The sequence below is a fragment of the Acomys russatus genome, chromosome 1 (genome assembly GCF_903995435.1).
Source record: "Acomys russatus chromosome 1, mAcoRus1.1, whole genome shotgun sequence".
Classification (NCBI taxonomy): Eukaryota; Metazoa; Chordata; class Mammalia; order Rodentia; family Muridae; genus Acomys; species Acomys russatus.
In genome coordinates, this window is record NC_067137.1 from 80818813 (window position 1) to 80843461 (window position 24649).

At 45.7% G+C, this 24649-nt stretch overlaps 1 long non-coding RNA gene across 1 annotated transcript in view; it reads left to right on the plus strand.

The window, feature by feature from the left end:
* Positions 1-19400, plus strand: part of LOC127190290 (uncharacterized) — a 134753-nt gene extending 115353 nt beyond the window's left edge. Inside the window, exon 3 of the long non-coding RNA XR_007830770.1 lies at positions 19324-19400. This is a non-coding gene — a long non-coding RNA (uncharacterized LOC127190290). The remainder of the gene's footprint in view (positions 1-19323) is intronic.
* The last annotated feature ends 5249 nt before the right edge of the window (positions 19401-24649 follow it).

Consider the following 24649-nt stretch of genomic DNA (forward strand, 5'->3'; position numbering starts at 1 on the left):
CACCGGAGAACTGAAGGGGAAGAAAGAGGCTGAGTTACTGCTGGGAAGGAGCTCAGGCTACCAGGGGTCAGAGACAGGTCAATGAGCTATTGTAGTGCAGGGGGCTCAAAGATCCTCAGGTCCAGTGGCTTCTCTGCTCTCTACGTCGCTCCAACACTAGTTTCCCTACCTCCTATTGACTATTTATGTTCTTTTATATTATAGTTTTTATTTCTCGGTAGCCTTTCTATTCTCTGGTTGTTCTCTTTAAGAATATTCATCTCGGAGAACCCAACAACCCGAGATCGGTTCCCAGTGTCCTCTTTGGCTAATCACAATGCTCTCCAAGCCTTGATTCAGTGCTTGCAATCCCTCAGAAACTCAGGGAAAAAAAAAAACAAAAAACAAAAACGGAAAAACAAGAATAGTCATCTCTTAAAATATGTGAAAGAATCAGCCATGAATGTATATTTTAAGCAGGAAAGCTCCTAGGAACCTGATCAGGAAGCCTGGCCTTGAATAGCCCAGCCTTGTAATGCTGTGCAGTGTGTAGGATCCACGGAGCCAACTGTTAGCTGTGGCTGATAAGTGCAGTCACGTTGCTGTCTGCCAGGTCCTCAGGGGTGGTTTGGAGTAGAAAGAGCGGAGATCGGTGCTGTCTGGATTCCGCAGACCGGAAGAGAGCAGCCCAAGCGCAAGGACAGCACTGGGCTGTTGAACATGCGCAGTTTACAGCATGCGATGTCTCAGGAAGCAGTGGAGGACAACACGGAGGAGGGGGCAAAGGGCCAGAGAAAGAGGCAATGTGGTTCTGCTGTGTGACTGAGCTCTAAAGGACAGAAGGGGATTCACCAAGGAGGGAAAGGTTTCAAAGTAATAGCCTGGGAGTGGCCTGGGAGCATGTGTTCCATCATAGTAGTACTGAAGAGTTTACAGTGTACTGTGTGTTGAGACTGGTGAGAGAATGTGGGACTAGAATTCAGGTTTTTGGATTTTGGGGTTTTTTTTGGGGGGGGGTTGTTGTTGGTGGTGGTTGGTTGGTTTTGCTTTTTGAGACAAGGTTTCTCTGTGTAATAGCCCTGACTCTCCTAAACAGGCTTTGTAGACCAGGCTGGCCTCGAACTCACAGAGATCCACTGCCTTTGCCTCCCCTAGGGCTGGGATCGCAGATATGCACCACTGAGCCCAGACATAATAAAAATTTTACGAAATTTTTAGAATCATTTTTTCACTGGCCAACACCATCTCCCTGTATCATGTTCTATTCTATTTTGTTTTGTTTTGTTTTGTTTTGTTTTTTTGAGACAGGATTTCTCTGTGTAGCCTTAGCTGTCCTGGACTCACTTTGTAGACCAGGATTAAAGGTATATGTCACCACCACCACCCAGCAAAATTGAATTTCTATATTATTTTGTTGTTGTTTTGCTAACAGCAGTTCAAGTGCAGACCCAGTACTTCTGAGTTCTTGGCCTCTTATTCAGGGGATTAAAACAAAAATTCATAGAGACTTGGCCAAAGTAACAAGGGAACTCTATTCAAAGTGAAGTGACAGAAAGAACAGATTACAATGCAAGAGAGTGGGGTCACCTGAGAGTGCTCAAGGGCCTAAGTCACTTTTTCTGGGACTGTAAAGGAGGAGGGGCTTCTTGCCACAGGATATAGTTTGGATAGTTCTTTATTTTGATTGACAGATTAGGTAATAGTGACTTATCAACTATGTACATTTGTCCCTTCCTGCAATGCATCTGATTTTAATCATGTGTACACCTGACCCTGAATAGACTTAAGATGGTGAATAGGGAATCCTCTCTGCAGTTGCATGGAGGACCCAGTTTCGCCTTACTGAGCATGCACCCAAGGGAACTCAGATGGACCCCTCCACTCTTCTACATCAGAGGAGCACAACGGAATAGGATCTGCCTAAGTTTGATTGTTGCCAGGGGAAGAGATAGCTATTTCATGGCTTACAGAGGGATGTGCATGCTGGCGGGGGTCCTATGTTAGGGCGCTAGGTGTCTTGTTCAGAGTGGAGTATGTATGCTGCCAAGTGCATTATTGTTATAAGAGGGGTATGTGCATATAAACCGAAGCAGGATCCCAGTATACTAAAGTAGTTCCTGTGCTTGCCTGCCTCAATTTTGTCTAATTTTCCCAGAACTCCTCCTCATGGAAATGCGTGGAATGGTCTGGTAGGAAGAACTCTGTCACTGGAGACAGGACTGCAAAAACAACTTTGGACTTGTTTGTGACTGTGACTCAATTCCTTCCATGGCTCTTGAACATGATGGAATCACCAGGGGATTCCATTTGTAGCAGAGGGTGCAACTGGAACTCTAGGATCTTGGAGACTTTCCCAAGCCTTTCTAAGGTGTAGCCATGGTGGAAAGCCACCATTTTTCTCACTGTATGTGCACATGAATCACCTGTGTATCTCATTAAATGCAGATTTGGATCTGGTAGGCTGAGGCTAGGGCCCAAGTGTCTGCCTAGCTAACAGGCGCCCAGGAAATGCATCCTGGGATCTAGTATGGCTCCACCTGAGGAGCAGAGGAGGAGGGGTCGCTGAGCTCCGTTTGGTTGTTCACGAGATCAGGTGGCTGGATCCTGTACCCTTAGCTATCAGTCGCTCTACTACTCAGCACTGTGATAGGAGTGGCTGGCAGGCTACTACAGCTGTGAGCAGTGCCACTAGTGATGGTACAGTTATCATGGCGGAAGGCTTGTGTCAGAAAGCCAAGAGTCATAAAAAGAGTTCCACCAGGTGTGGTGGCGCACGCCTTTAATCCCAGCAGTCAGGAGGCAGAGGCAGGCGGATCTCTGTGAGTTGGAGGCCAGCCTGGTCTCCAGAGCTCCTGTAGTAGCACATACCTATAATCCCAAACTTGGGAGGCGGACAGGAGGGGTATGAGTTTGAGGCTAGCCTGGCCTACGTAGTGAGTCCCTGTCTCAAAACAAAAACTGAACTAAACCCAACTAGACAATGTCAGGTGAAATTTTATATGACTACAAAGTGTTCTCCGACATAATGCACAGAACAAAATGAGAATTACATCAACAATGATCTTTTTAAAAAGATTTGTTTAAGTGTGTGTGTGTGTGTGTGTGTGTCTGTCTGTCTGTCTGCCTGTACTCACATGTGTGGGTGTGAGAGAAAGCACGAAAAAGGTGTTGGAGCCCCTGGAACTAGAGTTACAACTGACTGTGAGCCATCTGCTCTCCAGTGACACTATGGTGATCTTTTTTGTTTGTTTGTTTGATTGGTTTATTTTGGTTTTTTGTTTTGTTTTGTTTTGGTTTGGTTTGGTTTTTTGAGACAGGGTTTCTCTGTGTAGCCTTGGCTGTCTAGACTCACTTTGTAGACCAGGCTGGCCTCGAACTCACAGAGATCCACCTGCCTCTGCCTCCTAAGTGCTGGGATTAAAGGCGTGTGCCACCACACCCAGCTTTTGACACTATGGTGATCTTGATAGCAGTATTCTCTTTATTTTTATTTATTTATTTATTTTGTTTGTTTGTTTGTTTTTTGAGACAGTGTTTCTCTGTGTAGCCTTGGCTGTCCTGGACTCCCTTTGTAGACCAGGCTGGCCTCGAAATCACAGTGATCCGCCTGCCTCTGCCTCCCCAGTGCTAGGATTAAAGGCATGCACCACCATACCCAGCATATTTTTATGATTGTCAAGCACTTCAAAAATCCATAGCCACTTACTTCTGTGACACACAAAATATTTCCAGAAAAAAAATGCCTAAAAATCAAGTAAATGTTTTTCTTTCATATACCCAATTTTATGTTTATATTCACCCTTATTTCCTATTTGAATAAATATAGCTAGTGTAAATATCTCTTCTTAGCAGATAACTCAAAAGAGACAGCAGGCAAGCACTGAGGGTGGCTCTACCCCCATGTGTATTGTATGCTCCTAAAGAGATGAGAAGGACAAAGACTCCCCAAGGTTCCTCCAAACTCAAACTTGCTAAGTTAGAGAGCTGTATTCTGGGAAGCTCTGTATAGGGCATTGTCTACCTAGAATTTCTCTAGCCGCCAAATAATCCCCACCAGTCCTTGGCCATCTACTAGGCAACAAGGACAAGAAGTCGCAAATACATTCAACACTGTGACACGTGTGCCACAATGGAGAAGCAAGTCCCAAGCCGGCTGCTGTGGAAATGGAGCTAGAGTGAGATAGCGCAGGGAGGGAGAGGCATTCCAGCGAGTGTGCACAGGTTCATAGGCTTAGAGGCATGAAGACAGTCTGGGTTAAGATGGCTGGTGCCCACAACAGGAAACAAGTGGCACGGGACCAGGACAGAGGCCAGTTATGAAGAAACATTTTGGCTACTATGAAGGGCTTAGTACTTATGGTTTGAGCCTTAGTAGATTGAATAGTAAACTAAATTTGTGATTGCTTTAAATTAACTTTAACAGCAGGGAGGGAGATGATGTGAAGGAAGAGAGGGGAATTGGTAGATTATAGCGATAATCCAAGCACTGGTGACAATGAGATGCAAAAGGGTGTACTGAGAGACGGCGAGATCCTAATGAGTGTTTGCACATTGGGTGTGGCATGCAGTGGAGAGGGGAGGAAGCCATAGATGGCTGTGACCCAGATAAAAAATGCAAGGGGAGCAGGATTAGGGAGAGAGCTGCTGAATTATTCAACACTTAGATGGCGAAACCAGAAAGGTGGACCCAGCAGATCCTCGCTACATAATACTCCTAAATCTAGGAAATGAGCGAGTTCAGAACCCATGTGCAAGTGGTCAGCTGACAGATGGGTGGATCACGCTCTTCCTCTGAACGACCTGCAACATCAGCATAGCCTGCGGTCACAGTGACCTGGTACTGAACTACATCAGAAACCCACCAAGTCTTCGTGACTAAGTCATCATCCACAGGCTGAGGTGTGGTTCTGTTCCTCCTCAAAAGACCCTCCTTTCTTCAAGAAAAAGTGTCCTTTGCAGTTCAAATGAAAGCAGTGGATCAGTGCCCTCCTATAGAAATTCAATGTGGTTCGAGGCCAGCCTGGTCTACAAAGCGAGTCCAGGACAGACAAGGCTACACAGAGAAACCCTGTCTCAAAAAAAAACAAAAAAACAAAACAAAAAAACAAAAAAAAAAAAAAAGAAAGAAAAAGAAAGAAAGAAAGATAGAAGGAAAGAAGGAAAGAAAGAAAGAAAGAAATTCAATATGAGCTACATGTCTGGCTTCAGCTTTTCTAATTGCCATATATATTTTCAAAGTAAAAAGGAGGAGGCAAAATCCATTTTAGTAATAATTGCAGTCCAATAAATACAAAATATAATTTTGTTTTTAATCAAAAGAATTTAATCAATAAAGTCAGGCATGGCAGCTCACCTCTTTAATCCCAGCACTCAGAAGGCAGAAGCAGGCAGATAGATCACTGTGAGTTCAAGGCTAGCCTGCTCTACAAAGTGAGTCCAGCTAGGGTTACACAGAGAAACCCTGACTTGGAAAAAAAAGAAAGAAGGAAAGAAAAGAACCTTGGCTTCTGGGGCCCTGTTTTTAGAGTCCGATTCTGGAAATAGATTGCTTCCTTCAGCACCGCGAGACTTCCTGTTTAATATCTTGCTCACATAAGATGTGAAACGATGTACTCTATGTAACAGTCAGAACTCATCCTTGCACATAGAAAAAGGATTAAACAAATCTTTTTGTTTTGCAGCCCGACAGTGAGCCATCTACTCTAAAAGATGGATTTTCTAGGAGACACTGCAGAATTAGTTTGTTAACTCTGCGGAGAGTGTTTCCAGGCTGGACAGAAGCAAAGAGTTATGCGCAAATATTTCCTGGATGGATAACTTTAAATAGAAGTTTTGTTTTTGGTTTTCCATATAGGGTTTCTTTGTGTAGCCCTGGCTGCCCTGAACTCACTTTGTAGACCAGCCTGGCCTGGAACTCACAGTGATCCACCTGCCTCTGCATCCCAAGTGCTAGGATTATAGGTGTTCACCACCAACCACACCAGGCCTTAAATAGAATTTTTATTTCAGCGATTTCTTTTCATTGAACTTGGCCACTTCCTCTCCCCCATGTGTTCTTTATGTACATATTTCAGAGACATGCTGTAAAACCCTATTCCCTTCCTAGACCCCACATATGGGTCCTTCAAAGAGTGCCCCCTCTGAAGAGCACTTCTCTGTGAGTCTTAGATGGAATTCTTTTTAGAGGCAGTGTCACGTTGTATGGGAAAGAGTGGCCTTTCCTGTAACAGGCCTGTTGGGATGGTTCAGTGTGGTCTTTCATAATTATAGAGCTGCGACAACAGTCTAAGGGTCATCAGCATATTTCCAAGGCTTCTAAATCAAGGGCGTGTGGTTAATTGCTCACAGGTGTTTTCTGCTGCTTATGAATACACACATTCTTGAGTTTCATAAAATTTTGGCAGGAAGAGGGGCCCAGGGCTCAGGAGTTTCTTAGATGCAGTCAGCTAACTAATCAAATGACAAAGAGGTTTCTCTCCTCCCTTGAGACCCTAAGCATGTGAAGTGCTACTGAGAACAGACATGCGCATGTAAAGAAATGTGTAAAAGGAAAAGAGCAGAAACAGGAAGTTTTCAGCACAGGGCTGTTCGTTGTTGTGGCCCAGCCTATACCCTCACTGCCTGGTGGAGACTGGTCAGCACGTGGAAGTGGTGTTGAATTTTAAGGTGAAGCAGATTGTGTCCAGGCAAGAATTCTAATTTCTTTTTTTTTTTTTTTCTTTTTTGGTTTTTCGAGACAGGGTTTCTCTGTGTAGCCTTGGCCATCCTGGACTCACTTCGTAGACCAGGCTGGCCTCGAACTCACAGCGATCCGCCTGCCTCTGCCTCCCGATTGCTGGGATTAAAGGCGTGCGCCACCACGCCCGGCAAGAATTCTAATTTCTAAGGCCATAAAGTACACACCATCTTGTTGGTTCTTCCTTCTTCTGACAACTGCTGGTCATTCTGGGGGCGATGGCCTTGGGGAGGACAGAAATGCTAATGAGAGGAATTCTGTGTTAAATTTATGTAGAAGTTTGTCTTTTAAAAGTAAATGTGCCAGCCAGGCGTGGTGGGGCATGCAATTAATCCTAGCACTAAGAAGGCAGGGGCAAGCGGATTGCCGAGAGTTCAGGGCTAGCCTAGTCTACAAAGTAGCGTCCAGGACAGCCAAGGATACACAGTCAGAGAAACCGTGTCTCGGACGAAAAAAAAAATAGTAAATGTGCCATTTTCTTGTGACATGGTATTAAAAAAAAAGTCCCTCGCAACTTCTGCAGCAGTAATTTGTGTGAATTAGAGTATGCAAGAGGGAAGAAATGAAGCTCACTTGTTGCTAGGCAGAGCACATCATTCTGTTCAGGCAGAGAATTGTCCTTGCCATTCTGCTCAACAAGCATAGACTGAACACCCACAGTGAGGCAGGTAGCGATGTCAACTAAGATGAAGATGGCATGGCTCCTGCTGTCAGGAAGCATCATACACTTGAGGAAGAAGGAAAACTGAATAGAGAACCCAACTTCGGGTGCCAAGTGCTGGGGAAGAGGCAAGCTCTGGGAACGCGTTAAGACTTCACCCAGTTATGGAAGTGTAGGATGCCGGGAGAAGGCAAGCTGGAGCTGAAAGAGCAGGGAAGGAACAGACAGAAGTGCAGCAGGAGACAGAGGTGGAAATGACAAACTCAAGGATGGAGGAGACGTTAGCTTACTTACCATCTGAGGGGAGAGACTCTGCCCTGAAGGGAAGGTTCAATACTGGGAAGACTTGGGTAAAAGAGCATGCTGGGGAGTTGTTCATGACAGGTGGAGCTCTAACACTGGGAGGAAGGGAAGCAGGCGACACAGACTATAGAACAATCTGGAGAGGATCTGGAGTGAGGGGCTGTGCTTTATGCCATACATCTTCAGCTGAATTATAAAGTGTTGTTGTTTGTTGAAATGTAGTCCTCAGTTATAAACTGAAATTATCTTGGGATTTTTATTTTTTTATTTTTTCCCCCGAGACAGGTCTTTCTGTGTTAGCCTTGGCTGTCCTGGACTGCTTTGTAGACCAGGCTAGTCTTGAACTCACAGAGATCTGCCTGCCTCTGCCTCCCAAGTGCTGGGATTAAAGGTGTGTGTCACCACGCCCAGCTATTTTGTGATCTTAAAAAAAAAAAAAGAAAGAAAGAAAGAAAGAAAAAAGAAAACAAACAAAAAAAGAAAACAAAAAACAGTGCTTGGGCCACAGGGCAAAGGCCAGGAAGCCTGAGGGGTTTTGTTGTTGTTGTTGTTTCTTTGGTCTTTGTTCATTTGTTTTGAGACAGGGTTTTTCTGTGTAGTAAATAACCCTTGCTGTCCTTGACTCACTTTGTAGACCAGACTGGCCTTGAACTCACAGAGATCCACTTGCCTCTGCCTCCCAAGTGCTGGGATTACAGGAGTGAGTCACTGTGCCCAGCCAATAACCTGAGTTTTATCCCCAGGATCTATATGAGAAGCAGAGAACTGACTCCTGTGAGCTCTCCTCAGAACTCTACACACAAATATAATTTAAAAAAAAAAAAAAAAAAAAAAAGATGTTTAGATCTGATGCCAGTGGATTCAATTCAGTTTACCTTAGAGAACAACCTGAGAGAACTTTTTAAGGCTTTGCGGTGATTTGACCAAGAGGCTACTACTGATTTAGACTTTAGGGAATAGGAGTGCAACAGAGGTTTGCATCACTGCTGAGGGAGGTGGGCAATGAGAAAAAGAACTGTACCTAGGCACAGCAGACTATGAGTCCCCCTCCAGGACATAGTAGGTGTTGAGAAAACAAATTTGTAAGAGCCCCAATCTGCAAGGGCTATTTTCCCCCACAGTAGCAATATTCTACCAATAGGGAGCCCACCAAGTGGGCTTTGTTGGTTACTAAGGCAGTGAGTGGCAGAACAGAACATACACTCAGGGGTAAAAAGGCATAAGTGACAGCGCAAGTCATTTCCGTTCAGTCTAGGCCCATTCAGAAACGATGAGACAGGATACTGCCCAGGCCAACCCCGCCGTAATCCCATCTCTGTGCTAGTAGATGTCCTGGTAAACAGGACACTGGTCAGAAAGACAAGCAAGTAAACAAGCCGCAAAGAAACCAGCTACCCCACTCCCTGTGTTATTAGCTGCTGAATAGCCTCAAGGCGGCTGTGTGTACCTACTCTAAGTATGTATGGTGTTGTAACGTCAAACACTGTGCAGTGTCCTCGCCTCCTTTGGGTCATGAAATAAAACATCAGGACCTGTTTATGACGGGCATGACTTTCCCAAGTGTCACAGAAGCCACACTCAAAGCGTAGGAGGGCTGTGTGATAGCCCCCTTGCGTTCCTGGGGACGGGCTCACCGCTTGTAACTAAGGCAGTGACCTCCTTTTGAACAGCTTCGCATGTACACAGTGAGCCATTGTGCGAGCAGAAGTCCCTGCCCGCCACACACGTTTTGACCTACCTTTGGAATGTGAGAACGCTGGCCTTATGTATGACAGCCCGACGGAAGAGTGGCTCTTGGAGGTTTCAGGACTGAGCAGCAGGCAGATTGAGGAGAAAAGACGCTGGAAGATCAGAAGTAGGAGTCGGTAGAGAGGAAACGGCTGGTGAAGACAAGCCAGCAGTTAGTCCATAACCTGGCGTCTTGCGCAATATGGGAAACCTGAGTGTGCAACGTGCAGTGTGTCAGCAGCACACCTCAGTGGGATAACCAGCAGGAACATGCGTCGTAACGTGAAATGGCTTTAACTCCACCTACTGCTGCAGGTGTGCTGGAGACCCTGGGCTAGCTAGCTAAGCTCTCCATACCTCTAACTTACTGTCTGTAAAAAAAAAAAAAAAAAAAAAAAAAAAAGGGAAAAATAGCCTGGAGTGGTGGCGCACGCCTTTAATCGCAATGCTTGGGGGTCAGAGGCAGGTGGATTTTTATGAGTTTGAGGCTAGCCTGGTCTACATAGTAAGTTCCAGGACAGTCATGGCTATGTCTCAAAAACAAATAAGCACCAATATGAATAAATATACCATTGCCTACTTTATAGAGTTGTTGGAAGATTAAATGAGTAAATAAAACTGGAGCAATCCTGACACATAAGAACAGCATAATGGCCGGGCGTGGTGGCCGGGCGTGGTGGCGCACGCCTTTAATCCCAGCACTCGGGAGGCAGAGGCAGGTGGATCGCTGTGAGTTTGAGGCCAGCCTGGTCTACAAAGTGAGTCCAGGATGGCCAAGGCTACACAGAGAAACCCTGTCTCGAAAAACAAAAACAAACAAACAAAAAAAGAACAGCATAATGAGGGCTGGAGAGATGGCTCGGAGGTTAAGAGCACTGGCTGCTTTCCCAAAAGTGCTGAGTTCAATTCTCAGCAACCACATGGTGGTTCACAACCATCTATAATGTGATCTAATGCCCTCTTCTAGCCTGCAAGTGTACGGGCTGGCAGAGCACTGTCTACATAATAAATACATCTTAAAAAAACAACATAATCAACAGAAAGGATTTTGAATACTTCAGACATACATAAAGAAACTGTTCAAAGTTAGGCAAGATGGCGCACGCTTGTGATCCCAGCACTCAGAGGCAAGTGGATCCCTGTGAGTTTGAGGCCAGCCTGGTCTACAAAGCAATTCCAGGACAGCCAAGGATACACAAAGAAACCCTATCTCAAAAAACAAACAAAAACAAAGAAAAGAAAAATTAGCCAGGCGTTGGTGGTGCATGTCTTTAATCCCAGCACTCGGGAGGCAGAAGCAGGGGGATCACTGTGAGTTTGAGGCCAGCCTGGTCTACAAAATGAGTCCAGGACAGTCAAGGCTACACAGAGGAACCCTGTCTCGAAAAAACAAAACAAAAACAAAATAGAAAGAAAGAAAAAGGAAACAAAGAAAGAAAAGAAAAAAATTTTTTTCAGGAGCTAGGAATGGTGACACACACTTTTGATCCCAGCACTTGGGAGGCAGAGGCAGGCAGATCTCAGTGAATTCGAGCCAGCCTGGTCTACAGAGATCTACCTGCTTCTGCTTCCCCAAGTGTTTGGATTATAGGTGCCTGCCACCAGGCCTGGCTTTAAGAGTTGTTTGTTTGTTTGTTTGTTTGGAGACAAGGTTTCTCTGTATAGCCTTGACTGTCCTGGACTTGCTTTGTATACTATGATGGCCTCAAACTCACAGCGATCCACCTGCCTCTGCCTCCCAAGTGCTGGGAATAAAGGCGTGCACCACCACCGCTTAGCAAGAGTTCTTAAGAGAGGACCAAGGTGTTGTGTTTGAGAGTAACAGTTACATTCTCTGTGTTCTATTATATGGCCTTTAATAGCTTGGGTGCAAGACTTCTCTGGAAATTTACATTTCATTAAGACCTGGGGATGGGGGGCTGGAGAGATGGCTCAGAGGTTAGGAGCACTGACTGCTCTTCCAAAGGTCATGAGTTCAAATCCCAGCAACCACATGTTGGCTCACAACCATCTATAATGAGATCTGTATACATAATAAATAAATATTAAAAAAAAAAAAAAAAAAAAAAAAAGACCTGGGGATGGGGCCTGGAGAGATGGCTCAGAGGTTAAGAGCACTGACTGCTCTTCCAGAGGATCCAGGTTCAATTCCTAGCACCACATGGCAGCTCACACTGTAACTCCAAGATCTGACACCCACAGACATACATGCAGGCAACACACCAATGCACATAAAATAAAAATAAATAAAGTATATATTTTTAAAAGGTCTGAGGATAGAAAGAAACCTGTATTTTTCTAAGGTTGGGTACGGTCCAGGATGAAAGTTAAAAGGCCAAGGCGGCTGGGGTTCGGCAAGCCTGGGGAGACTTGGAAAGTGATTTAGATCTACATTCAGGAAATCTGGAAGCAGGGGTCCATTTGTTTATGCCTTCCTCAAACGCCTCATCTGGTCGTTGTGAGCAACACAGACTAGAAAGTGACAAGTACAGAAGCCGGTACCTGATCGGGTGGCTGTGGGTCAGTGGCCCACTGACTCAGTGGTGGCTTAGGACTAGACAGAGTCAAAGCACATTTTGGAATTGGAAATGGCAGGTCTCTGAGCCGGCTGAGTAAGATGAACGTTGAGGGGAATTCTGGGCTTTGGAGTCACACCTCAGAAGAAGACACTTGTCTGGCATGTGCAAGGTGCTGGATTCTGATCCCAGGACTGGAGAGAAAGGGGAGGGGGGAGAATCAAGTGGAGGTAATGACACCCAGGCATCTAGTCTGAGGTGCAGGGTAGATGGTGCTATGGCTGACTGGAATACTGAAGTGTACAGGAGGAACAGATTGGCTAGAGAGATGATACTGTGGTATCTACTTTTAGAATCATGTAATCAAAATGGAAGTAATTTTGTCCCATTACATTCTGTAAAACATTATAGCATAATTACAAATGTATTTTACAACAAATTGACAGTTACCTCCGTTGTGAAACGTATATGTATGTGCATACATGCATGTATACTTACATATGCATCTGCGATATTAAAGAAGTCCAGATGATTCTTGGATTCCCTGTGCATAAGGAATTTCAAATAAGACAAAATCTCAACAGATCCTCTGGCGGCTTTAGGTTGCCTTGGTTAGTTAAGCTCCGTTTGAACCTGCTATTCCGTATACAACAGATATTTCTCATGGCATAAGTTTCACACTAACTGGTCTTGATTCAATAAAATAAAGAGTCTTCCTGTGTTTACATTAAAACAGGTATTTGTACCTGTGTAGGAATTAAGCAATAAGAACAAATACTTATTTTCATTTAAACCACAGGAGGCCAGAGCTGAGCACGTGACAAGCAACAGTGTCCCTTACACAAGCATTTGATGTAGAAGGGTGTTTATGAAATACCAAGCTGGAATTCAAGGTGTAAAGGAGAAAGAAGAGGACAGGAGAGGGGAGGAGGGGGAGGGGGGAGGGGAGGGGAGGGAGGGAGAGTAGGAGAGGGGAGGGGAGGGGAGGGGAGGAGAGGAGGGGAGGGGAGGGGAGGGGCGGAGAGTAGGGAGAGGGAGAGGGGAGGGGAGGGGAGGAGGGGAGGAGGGGAGGGGGAGAGGAGAGAGGAGAGGGGAGGGGAGGGAGGGGGGGAGGGGAGGGGAGGGAGGAGAGGAGGAGAGGGGAGGGGGGGGAGGGAGGAGAGGAGAGGAGAGATGGGAGGGGAGGAGAGGAGAGGAGAGGAGAGGAGAGGGGAGGAGAGGGGAGGAGAGGGGAGGAGAGGGGAGGGGAGGGGAGGGGAGGGGAGGAGAGTAGGAGAGGGGAGGGGAGGGGAGGGGAGGGGAGGAGAGGAGAGAGAGGAGGAGAGGAGAGGAGAGGGGAGGGGAGGAGAGGAGAGGAGAGGAGAGGAGAGGAGAGGAGAGGGGAGGGGAGGGGAGGGGAGGGGAGGAGAGGAGAGGAGAGGAGAGGAGAGGGGAGGGGAGGAACGGAGAGGAGAGGAGAGGAGAGGAGAGGAGAGGAGAGGAGAGGAGAAAACAAACATCTCAGATTTCCCCTCTAATAAATCTGAGGCTACTGGGCGCTTACCTTTATTCCCAGCACTTGGGAGCCAGAGGCAGGTGGATCTCTGTAAGTTCTAGATCAGCCTGAACCCGGATTCATCCAGATGTTTGGGAAGCTTCCTAGCAGCTGACCCTACCAAAGCTATGTCAGGTACTTTATAAATCTTCTGGAATATCTGGATTCCATGTGTTTTCTTTGGGGGTTTAATATTACTCTGTTTTTTGTTTTGTTTTGTTTTAAGTTGGAAAGTGAAAAGATGAGCTTGAGACTAATAGCCAAGGCATTTCCCCGTGATGACTATCCACATTGTCCAATAACAAGCACTTTCCCCTGCAGTCAGTAGTACCTTCCATGTTCTCCCTTTCAGTGTGACCAGCTCCTCCTGATAGGCTATTCACCTTTATGAGCCCCCAGGTCCCTTGTTTGCTAAAATGAAGCAACTGAATTAAATGGTCTATGTGGGATTTCTTCACGAGGTATCTTTCTGCAACTTCAGCGCTCTCCGGGAATGAGGAGTTCAAACCCCATGGGAACTGGCTTGACCGCTCCGTGGAGGTCATCCAAACCTGACTTCCGCCCAGTTTGGTCTGGCCGCTGCACTTTTAAATTGGCCTGGGAACGTCTCTGAAAGTTACAACTGGATGAAATAAATCCATCATGGGCAGCTAATTAGCAGGAAGAGCAATGCCAGCAATAGCTTACCAACGGAGCTCTGTGAGGATGTAGGGAAATGATCCTCCCCAGACCTCAAGAAAACTTCCACGGATTTGGCACAGGCATGGGGGCTGGGTGCCAGCATGAAGGGCAGAGGGGTGATGACTGAGCCTCTTTCTCTGAGAAAGTATGATTCCCAAGCGTGCCCCAAGTGAGGGAGGTCTGACTGCCCTGTACCCTTCTGTTCAGAAGGAAGTTAAGTTATGGACTCGCAAGATGCAGTTCCTCCAGCCTGTTACCCACAACCATCATATCCCTTAACTCCTAGGGATGTTCTCCTGGGAACCTCCCCCTCCATGAGCCTTTTCCTGCTGGATATTTTCCTCCTCACTGAGTAGTCCTGTCCCAAGACAGAATAATATCCAGCCCAATACTTCTGCTGCCGTGATGGGCCTGAGTTGTCTTCCAGGGCCCCCGTGTCTGAAGAGTTAATGACTGCAGTCCTACAGAGGACCTATAGACCCAGGTCCTCAAGCCATGCGGCAGACATGTGTTTGGTTGTTGGCACAAACTTTTGGGAGCTGAGCAGTGCACCCACACATATCTTCAAGCCCTGATGCTTCTGGAGATAGCCTCCAAGACAGAAATAGGAACTAAACGCGGCTCCCAAGCCAGCTGCCTTGCCAGAGTGTGCTGATGGAATCAACTGTTTGCTGCTATGGGGCTGTCACATCACCACATTCCAGGGCTGCAGTATAATTTACTTTAAACGCAAAGTGGCATTTAACCACGCCGCTGTTTATGTGTCCAAATCAGCATTCAAAGGAAGCTGCCTTTTAAGCCTTAACTTTTTGAAGTTACCTCAACACCACATGTGACTTTGGCAGCCCAGTTATTTACGCTCGAGGGGGTGACTCAAAGGCTGTAAGTGCGGAGTTGTGCGTGTAGCCTCTACGAGGGGACTGCCCTGCCTCTCTCACTGACCCAACTCCTCATGCGGCCACAGCCTTGCTGCCTTGTTGCTCTGCCTGCCTTCTTCTCATGGTGCTGAGAGGCTCCTGTGCCACCCACCAAGGCCAAGTTGCTGCCGGATCAACTTCTCCAGTGCCACAGAACATCCAGAGGGCCTGTTTCACCCAAATGAGCTTCTGAAGAGACCTGAATGTCTGGTTGCCCTACCCTAAAGGCTGTTCCAGAAGATGGGCAGAGCCTCCTGAGAGGACACACAGGAAGCTAACTCTACTGGGTTAGCTGCTATTCCTCACGATGTCCAGGATCTCTAAGTGAAAGAAGCCATCCCCAGCAATGACTGGTTTCAAACCACTGGTTTAAATGTATGTAATTTGCAAACAGTGACTTTTAAGAGTATAGAAAAACATAAGGATCCTCCTTGCAACCCACTGTAAGTAGGTCAATACGACAACCCCCACTCTAAGGTTGGGAAACAGAATCTGTGAGACACAGCTAGGGCAGAAAGACAGCGTAGGTGCTAAAGTTAGAAGTGAAAAAGCTTCTGTCCTGGGTCAAGCTCACATGGTCACAGAGGAGACCAATGCAAAGAGGGTTGACCATATCATGCGTCAGGTAAACCAGGACTGCTCTTTAGAACACAGCAGGAATTATTGGCCACAACTAACAAGTGCAGCTCATCTGGCAACCAATGCTTAGCGCTTCTACTGCAACCTTTGCCAATGGGAGCACTTCTGGGTGACTCGTGAGGTCAGTGGAACCATATAGCTCTGAGAGAATTCTGAGTGCTGTGCTAGCCAGGACTGTGGAGTAGGAAAGGTACGGAAGGATTGCAGTCAGGAAGCTTTTTTTTTTTTTTTTAAGTTTTTCAAGACAAGGTTTCTCTGTGTATCCTTGGCTATCCTGGAATCACTCTGTAGACCAGGCTGGCCTCGAACTCACAGAGATCCGCCTGCCTCTGCCTCCTGAGTGCTGAGATTAAAGGTGTGAGCCACCACTGCCCAGCTCAGGAAGCATTCTTATAGAAGCATTTCCATCTTTGACAAAGTCTCACATCGCCAAGGTTTTAGTAACCTTTTGGATTTCATTCATTGTCCTACGGGTTTATTCACTTGGTGGCTCTTTTTGCATGTGTGTCTTTACTCTTCTTCCTAGAAATCAATTTGGGGCTAGAGAGATGGTTCAGTGGTTAAGAGCACTTGCTGCGCCAGGCTGTGGTAGCACACACCTTTAACCTCAGCACCTGGGAGTCAGAGGCAGGTGGATTTCCATGAGTATGAGGCCAGCCTGGACTACAGAGTAAGTTCAGGACAGACAGGGCTGTTACATAGAAAAACCTCGAACTCACCGCGATCCACCTGCCTCTGCCTCCCGAGTGCTGGAATTAAAGGCATACACCACCACAGCCCGGCATTTCTAGTTTTTAGTATTGCTACCTTCCTAATAGTGAGATGACTAGTTAAGAAAGTGCAAGTCTCTACTTTCTCTCCCTCTCTCCCTCCCCACCCTGTGTGTGTGTGTGTGTATGTGTGTGTGTGTGTGTGTGTGTGTGTGTGTGTGTGTGTTCTGCTTCTATGTCTTTCATTAAATGAACTGTGCTAGGCTTTATTTAGCAAGTGGATCAGAGCATCATCTGCAGTGGCTTTCTACTGCCCAGTAGCCCATAGGGATGTTTTTTTACTTGCCCTTAAAAACATCAGTGCTGAGATAGCTAAACATCAGCATCAAATATTTCACACTCCACAAGTTAGTAAACTGATTGTTTTTTTGTGTGTTTTTTTTTTTAATCCAAATTGGAGCTAAGGGAGGCTGGAAATTTTGTCTGGGATCCTAACTTGCCTATTTAATACCATCTTAAATGATGATTCAGTCCAATCTTGTACAAATTTAAAGCTGTATAATTAAACACATTAGGAAGCTTTTAAATGATCTCAGTAGAAGGAAAAAATTATAATGATAATAAAAGTTTCATTGTGCCACTTGAAACCTAGAAAGACAGTCACCATTAGCTCCCCTGTTAGATAGAAGGGCCACCATTGTCATGATTATAACACACGATCATTGACTGCTTTCTCTGTCTCAGGCATAATGTGAGGTTGAAGGAAATGTCACCAGCAAAATGGGTAGTTAGAATCTGTATGTGTTGGTGGCAGAAAGGGGAGGACCTTCATCTTTCTTAGTTAGCAATGAACTCAGGAGGGCCTGAATAATTTCTACTGTTTGCAATTTTAGAGATTCCATGAGACAAAAACTGAAAACAGAACCCAGTGTCTCTAGTATTTCTAAACCTATTATTTGTCCCATGGCCCTTTTGAAATTCTCCTTTCCTTTCTTTTCTTTTTTTAAATGATGGTTTGGCCTTTAATCCCAGCACTCAGGAGGCAGAGGCAGACGGATCTCTGTGAGTGCGAGGCCAGCCTGGTCTACAAAGAGAGTCCAGACCAACCAAGGCTACACAGAGAGACCCTGATTTGAAAAACCAAAAAAAGAAAAGAAAAGAAGCATATTCTAGACAGCAGAAAGCAGTGTCTGTACAACTCTTGCCAGAGTTATGATTAAATATGTATACACATGCATTTAGATTTTCATTGCTTGTATACTATGTATTGCTATAGCCTTCATATCGTTTAGCCCCGCAGGACAAACCTCAGCCCTCCAGCCAGGAGGCTGTATACAATGTTCATTGCTCCTTACAGGTCTTTGTAAAACAGTCTCCTCCAAACCTTGCCTTCTTTAGGTCCTTGGCAGCACCCCATTATATACAGAAGCTCTGTGAGAATCCACTCATGCTCACCGTGGTCACATCTGATTCCCTGGCAGTTACGTTCAGAATCAGTCCTTACAGAATTCAATACTACTCTTGTCTCCTCTCGTCTTGACTAAGCTATGAGACCTCAAAGAACAAGGCCCATGTCTTATTCTTTTTTTTTTTCTTTTCGTTTTTTGAGACAGGGTTTCTCTGTCTGTCCTGGACTCTTTGTAGACCAGGCTGGGCCTTGAGCTATAGCGACCCGCCTGCCTCTGCCTCCCGCATGCTGGGACCACTCAGCTCCATGTCTTATTCTTTGGAATGGTCCCGTCCTGGGTTTTCACTTGGCACTAACAATGCAAGATAAATATTTGTGTGTCCACTCCTTGGTGCTACTCCAAGGCCTGATGAGGGGGAAGATAACCCAGTGGAAAGAAAGAACAGGAATTTTGCATCCAACAGAACTTTTCAACCTCCATGGCCACTGTTTTCTTTACTGTTGCCATGGTTATAGGCACTAGGATTCTCAAATAAGAAGGGAAAGGCACAGTCTGTCCTTCTATAGAGAGGTTCTGGACCAAACGGCAGCTGTTTATGCACCAAGGTCTAGAAGATAATTACCCTCTTGTGTACTAGCTTGCCAAATAGATTAACGCGGCTTTAAGGTATTTCTTACTCAGGGAAATGAAAAATATGGTGTCACATTATTTGAACTCAGAGGGAGAGAATCAGAGGAGGGAAACAGGGAAGGCTGCACACTGCAGCAGGCTTACCTGTGTGACGTTTTCTCTTCCTCAGGGAAGGCTGCACACTGCAGCAGGCTTACCTGTGTGACGTTTTCTCTTCCTCAGGGAAGGCTGCACACTGCAGCAGGCTTACCTGTGTGACATTTTCTCTTCCTCAGGGAAGGCTGCACACTGCGGCAGGCTTACCTGTGTGACATTTTCTCTTCCTCAGGGAAGGCTGCACACTGTGGCAGGCTTACCTGTGTGGCGTTTTCTCTTCCTTAGCTCCGGATGAGAGTTTTCTGCACAGTGACAGTTAGCACCAGCCACATCTTCATAAGAAAAGGTTTCCAAGCAACTTGTTCTGTCAATCACTCTCTCACCCAAGCTACTCTGGTCTGATGTCAAATTTAGGACAAATAACTTTAAGACACATCAACAGGTTTTTTTGGTTTGTTTTTCCTGAGACAGAGTTTCTCTGTCTAGGCTGGCCTGGGACTCACAGAGATCCTCCTGCCTCTGTCTCCCGAGTGCTGAGATCAAAGGGGTATCTTAAAGGAATTTGCAATGTAATGATTTACTTTGAGTCAAATGACCCATTTTGGCTACTTAGAATCTATGCAGAGATGTGCTATGTGATATTGGTCTTCTTTTCCAATTCTTTATCTTTCTGCAGTGGGACAGACCCCAAAACCTTTGAATTAAACCTAAGCCAAACAAAGCTGTTTCTTTACTGATTCTAATTACCCGATATCCTGAACACAAATGGTCCTTTTCTTTTCAGCTGCACCAGTGATTTCAAGCAGAGAGAAAGTCTGGAGTATTCTGGTTGACTTGAGCGCCTACAGCTGGACACGGTGAGTACACTGCTTAAGATAGTCTGAAGAACTGGAGGGCAGTTGGTGATGTGCTAAGCTGGGGGGTAGGAGCTGGGGAGAGGATATGGCCGAGGACGGAGCTCTACAAAGAACCACCTTGCTGCCTACTGTTCCACATCTGTTTGTCCCCTCGTGTTCTCCCATCTACAATGAGGGTGACTATTTTGTAAGGATGTTTGTCGTTGTGAGCGTTGGTTAGACGCATTGCGTACTGACAAAGGGCAACGGCTTTAGGATCAGAAAGACCTGGCCTTGAATCTGGTTGTGTTATCAGCTGCCACCATGAGCACAGAACTTCTTTTAGGTCTCGTTTCTCTCATCTATAAAATGGGAATAATCCTTATACCTACTGAATAGGGTCTTTGTGAGGATTAAGCAAGGTCCTGGGGCCATCATAACTGCTTGATAATTTCCAAAGTACTATATTCCTTATGGTAAAGGAATCACATGATTCAAAATCCCATTTATCCCAGGTAGGCTTGCGGGACCTTTTCAACTTTAAGTAGGTTTTAAGTAGGCTTCATTTGTCTGCCAAATGGGCCAATCTTTAGATGACTCACACACTCTCTAACTATTCCTTACATGCCTTTGGAACTGCACCCATGTGGGCTGGGAATGTTGCTCAGCGGTAGAGCACTTACCTCGCGTGTACAAGGCCTCAGCTTCGATCCCCAGCACAGCAAACAAACAAAACAGCCAGCCCTGCACCCATCAGTGCTGTGTGTAACTATCCACACTGCTGGAGCTCAGGCTCTCTGAACAACCGTTCTTGGAAGGACTGAGACTGGGCAGGGCCTGGTGGCACACGCCTCTAATCCCATCATTCTGGAGGGGGGCAGGAAGGTCTCCTGTGTGAGCTGGGGGGCATCCAGAGCTTCATAGTGAGACCCTGACTCAAAATGACCAAAAAGAACCAAAAAACAAAAAACAAAACTGAGACTGGATGAAATTCTAACAAGGCATTATTAATCAAGTCCCGAGATAGATTTCATTCACTGTTCTTTGAAATTCTCAGCCACATTTATTTCCTGCTGTAACATTAGTCACAAAGGAATAGTTCCAGCTCCTTAGGTATGTGCTTGTAAAATCTAGAGGGACACTTCCTAAGCTTCAAATGTGGCACATTTAAAAGGACTGAGCCATGTCAGAGGATCGCTCCAGATAGGACATCCAGGTGCACTGGTGACTGAGGAGCAATAGATGAAAAAGCCTGGACCATAGGAGACCATTACAAATCAAGCCAAGTCCAAAGTAGGAAAGGGCAGATAGAGGCCGTAAGGCCAAGGCAGGAAATAGCAGTGGCACGTGTTGGGTACCGGTACTCAAAAAGCAGGCCAGATGACACCTGCCCTGGCATCTCCACCTCTGATATTGAGGAACAGAAGCAGCTTCCGGCTGGCTCCCTGTGTCCCTGTGTCCTTCTTTTTGGCTTAGCTATTACAGCTTGCTTCTCTGCTCTGCCCGCCGCCCTGTGCATCACTCAGTCTAAAGGCTGCAGCACTGGCGCACGTTACCTGCAGAGATAGAGAACGGCCACAAGACCAAGACTATCCGTTTCCAGGGAGACCATGAGATTCTATGCTACCCTGACTGCTACATTGGAGAAAGAGAACATTATGAATTATAAAGTAGTAAGACATTCTGAACAACTGCAAGTATAATTGTAATGTCATAAACGTTATACATTTGTGTTCTAGGGACAATTTAGAGTTGTATAGTCATCACCACAACCCAGCTTAGGAACAATTCAACATCCCCCAGATAAGTCGCAAGACTGTTTTCCGGTCAGTCCTGTCTCTTATCCCAAGACACAGGCAGCCTCTAATATATTTTCTGTTTCCATTGATTTTTCCATTTGATGGAGTCGTAGTTTTGTCTTGTATTTCTCCTTTATTTCACTGAGTACGGTGGCTTTAACATTCATCCATGAAGTGTCAGTCGTCTGTTCTTTTTCTTCTGAATAAGTTCCCTTTCCCTGCTCCAAGCTGTTTGCAACTGACATTGTTAATGATGCTGCTAGGAATACTCATTCAAGTCGGGTGTGGTGGCGCACGCCTGTAATCCCAGCACTCGGGAGGCAGAGGCAGGCAGATCTCTGTGAGTTTGAGGCCAGCCTGGTCTACAAAGTGAGTCCAGGACAGCCAGGGCTACACAGAAAAACCCTCTCTCAGAAAAAAGAATATGCATTCAAGTTGGGTGGTGGTGGCGGCACATGCCTTTGATCACAGCGATCTATAGGCAGAAACAGGCAGATTTCTGAATTCAAGGCCAGCCTGGTCTGGAGTTCCAGTATATCCAGGGTTACACAGAAAAACCCTATCTCAAAAAAAAAAAAAAAAAAAGAAAAGAAAAAGAAAAAGAAAAAAGAAAAGAAAGAAAAGAAAAGAAAAAGAGAAAACCCAAATGAAGAAAGAAAAGAAGGGACCTAAGAAAGGCTCATACACATATACACATCTTGGAGTAGATATGTTTTCGTTTCTCTTCATTCCCAAGAGCAGAATGGCTGGTGAGATCATAAGTTTAACTTGTTAAGAAACTGCCAAGTTGCTTTCTGGAATGAAAAGAATTCTGCATTCCCACTAGCCTTGTGTGAGGGTTCCAGTTGCTCCGTATCCTTGCAAGTCTTAGTGTCTGTGTTTTGTTTAGTTTTGTTTTTTTCAAGACATGTCCTTGGCTGTCCTGTTCCAGGCTGGCATCAAACTCACAGAGATCCAGCGGCCTCTGCTTTCGGAGTGCTGGGATCAAAGGCCTGCACCACCCAGCAAGTCTGTCTTTTTGAAGATACTCACCCTATAGATCATAAGCACTGCATAGTGACACACATCTGCTCAGTAACTTGAAGAACAGGTAGAAAAGCTATGCTTAGTCAGATACTCAAAGGAAAAAAACCTAGAACTTGTGGCAGATGCTGATCAGGGTGCTGGAAGCTGGTCTCCTTCCCGGAGCCAACGGGGCAGTTGCTTCTCTATGTAAGGCCTGCTCTCTTCCCACAAACTGAGATAGGTCCCTTTAGGATAAGCCTCTCATAGCCTGTGTTGTTATTTCAAAGAAAACAAACAGAATCAAGGAAACAGATTATCCTTGATTTTCTTCTCAAATGCTGGGATTGGATGAAAGTTTTACATGGGTGGGGGTCCAGAGGAGAGAGCAAATAACTCAGTGTTCATTAACTGCCTATGCGCTGCATCAGAGAAGATCATTTCCACATCCTTAAGATAGTTTTATAGAGCCAGGTGTGGTGGAGCAGGCCTGTAATTCCAGGAGGCAGAAGCAGCCAGATCACTGTGAGTTCGAGGACACCCTGGTCCAGGGCAGCCAAGATAACACAGAGAAACTTTCAAAAAAAAAAAAAAAAAAAAGATTGTTTTATAATCATCCTTTTACAAGTGAAGAGACACAAGCACAGAGAGGTTAGGTAAATCACAAAAGGTCACACCGATAATGCTTGAAGCTAAACTTAAATCCTGCACCACTGAGTTCCTGGCTGGGGTTTCACGACACAAAGAACAAACAAACAAAGCAGGACACCCTGAGGATCAGGGCGATTTTAATGGAAAGCACATGTAAATGCCAACTATTATCCCTCCTGTATGCAGCAATTATCCACTCTCCTCTGCCGGGAGTTCAAGACCCAGGGAGACCGGAAGTGCAGCCGGCAGCTCCAGGAGGACCGTGGGGGAGTGGGATCCCTGCTTGCTGAGAAGGCTGTTCCTTTTCTCTCAGCTAAGAAAAGATTGTTCATTCTGAGTGCTTGCCTAGTTAGTACAGAGAAAAAGCCACAGAGTCATTTTTACCACCCAAGGTGAGAAACAGAGAGGCTCCAGAATTAAACTGGTACATTCTTTTGAGTAATAGTTCTGCTTCCCCTCGGGTAAGAGGAATTTTTACTGATGTCACCGCCACCCACCACCACCTGGCATCTCTGTGTGGTGGTTCTAGAAGAGGGGACGCTGTGCATGGAAGAAGTCGTACTTCCCCCTCTCTGGGGCGAGTTACGGTGTGTAGGCTGTCTAGCTCCACTGGCTCCCTTCTTCCTTACAGAGCCAAGTCAGGGGGTTGTTCATACTTAGCTTGGGATTGTGAGACAAGACACAGAAGATGAGACTATGAGTAATAATAGGCCAGGAAGTGGCCTTTTCTTGTTATTGCAGCCAACACAGATTCTGTAATTGAGGATTATTTGAATGTCTACCAATTAAGTCTTTAGATTTTAGGGCTTTATATTTAAGTCCCAACCCTGGCCGAGCCTTGTTACCTGCCTCATCTTATGTACTTAATAGCTCTTAGCTATTAAGAGCTACAAAACTACTGGCTACCACCTGAGGCCCGAGGGTAAGAGGAAGGACTGGAGACAAACTTCCGAACTGTTCTGCTGAAGCAGTTGTTGTTGTGAAGTTGATAAAGGCAGTGGTGTGGCATAGGTCAACCTGTGCCCAAACTGTGCTCCAAGAGAGGCTCTGTGTGGCTGAGGCAGCCCAAACTCCATTACAAGTTTGAGGAACACTGAGTGAATGTCTCTGTTGAGTGCACATCCTTGATCATCGAACCTTCTCTCCAGACCCCATGATGAAGTTTTATAAATGCTCATTTATTAGTTCCAAATCTAAGAATTCACTGGTGCTCAGGCTGAGGGAGTCTGCCATCCTCTTATTCTCTCTCTTTTTCTCCTTCTCCTTCTCTCCCACTGCCTTGCCACACTTCCATGGTCTTGTGGTTGGGAACGCCGAGGGAGGAAGCTCCAGCCGGTTACTGGCTTTATACCCTCTCGAGGCATCACAGTCCGGGCACAAAGCAGTGACATCAGTGTGTGAACTAGACGTGATGTACCAAGAAGCCCTTCTATTACCCAGATGCACAGAGTGTGGCAGGGTGCAGATGCCAGCTCAAAGATCAACCATCTCACTAAGCAAGTAGATTTAACATGGCTTGTTACCGCTGATTAGTTCTGATGTGTTTGCTGCTGGTAAAACAAACACAGCTGCATGTCTCCGAATTAAAAAATGAGAAAGTGAGTAATTATTTGCCTTAATTAGAAGGTAACCATAGAATTATAATAAAAAGCAATGCTGTGGTTTTTTACAAGTAAACCATGTTAAATCAAATGGTACAAGTAATAACTGTAATCAATTTCCACATATGTACCTAAACACCAAGCTCCTGAGAGGGAATCAGACTGCCTGAAACCAACAGCAAAGTGGTTATGTATTCCACAGGCAGCAAGACTGTCGACCT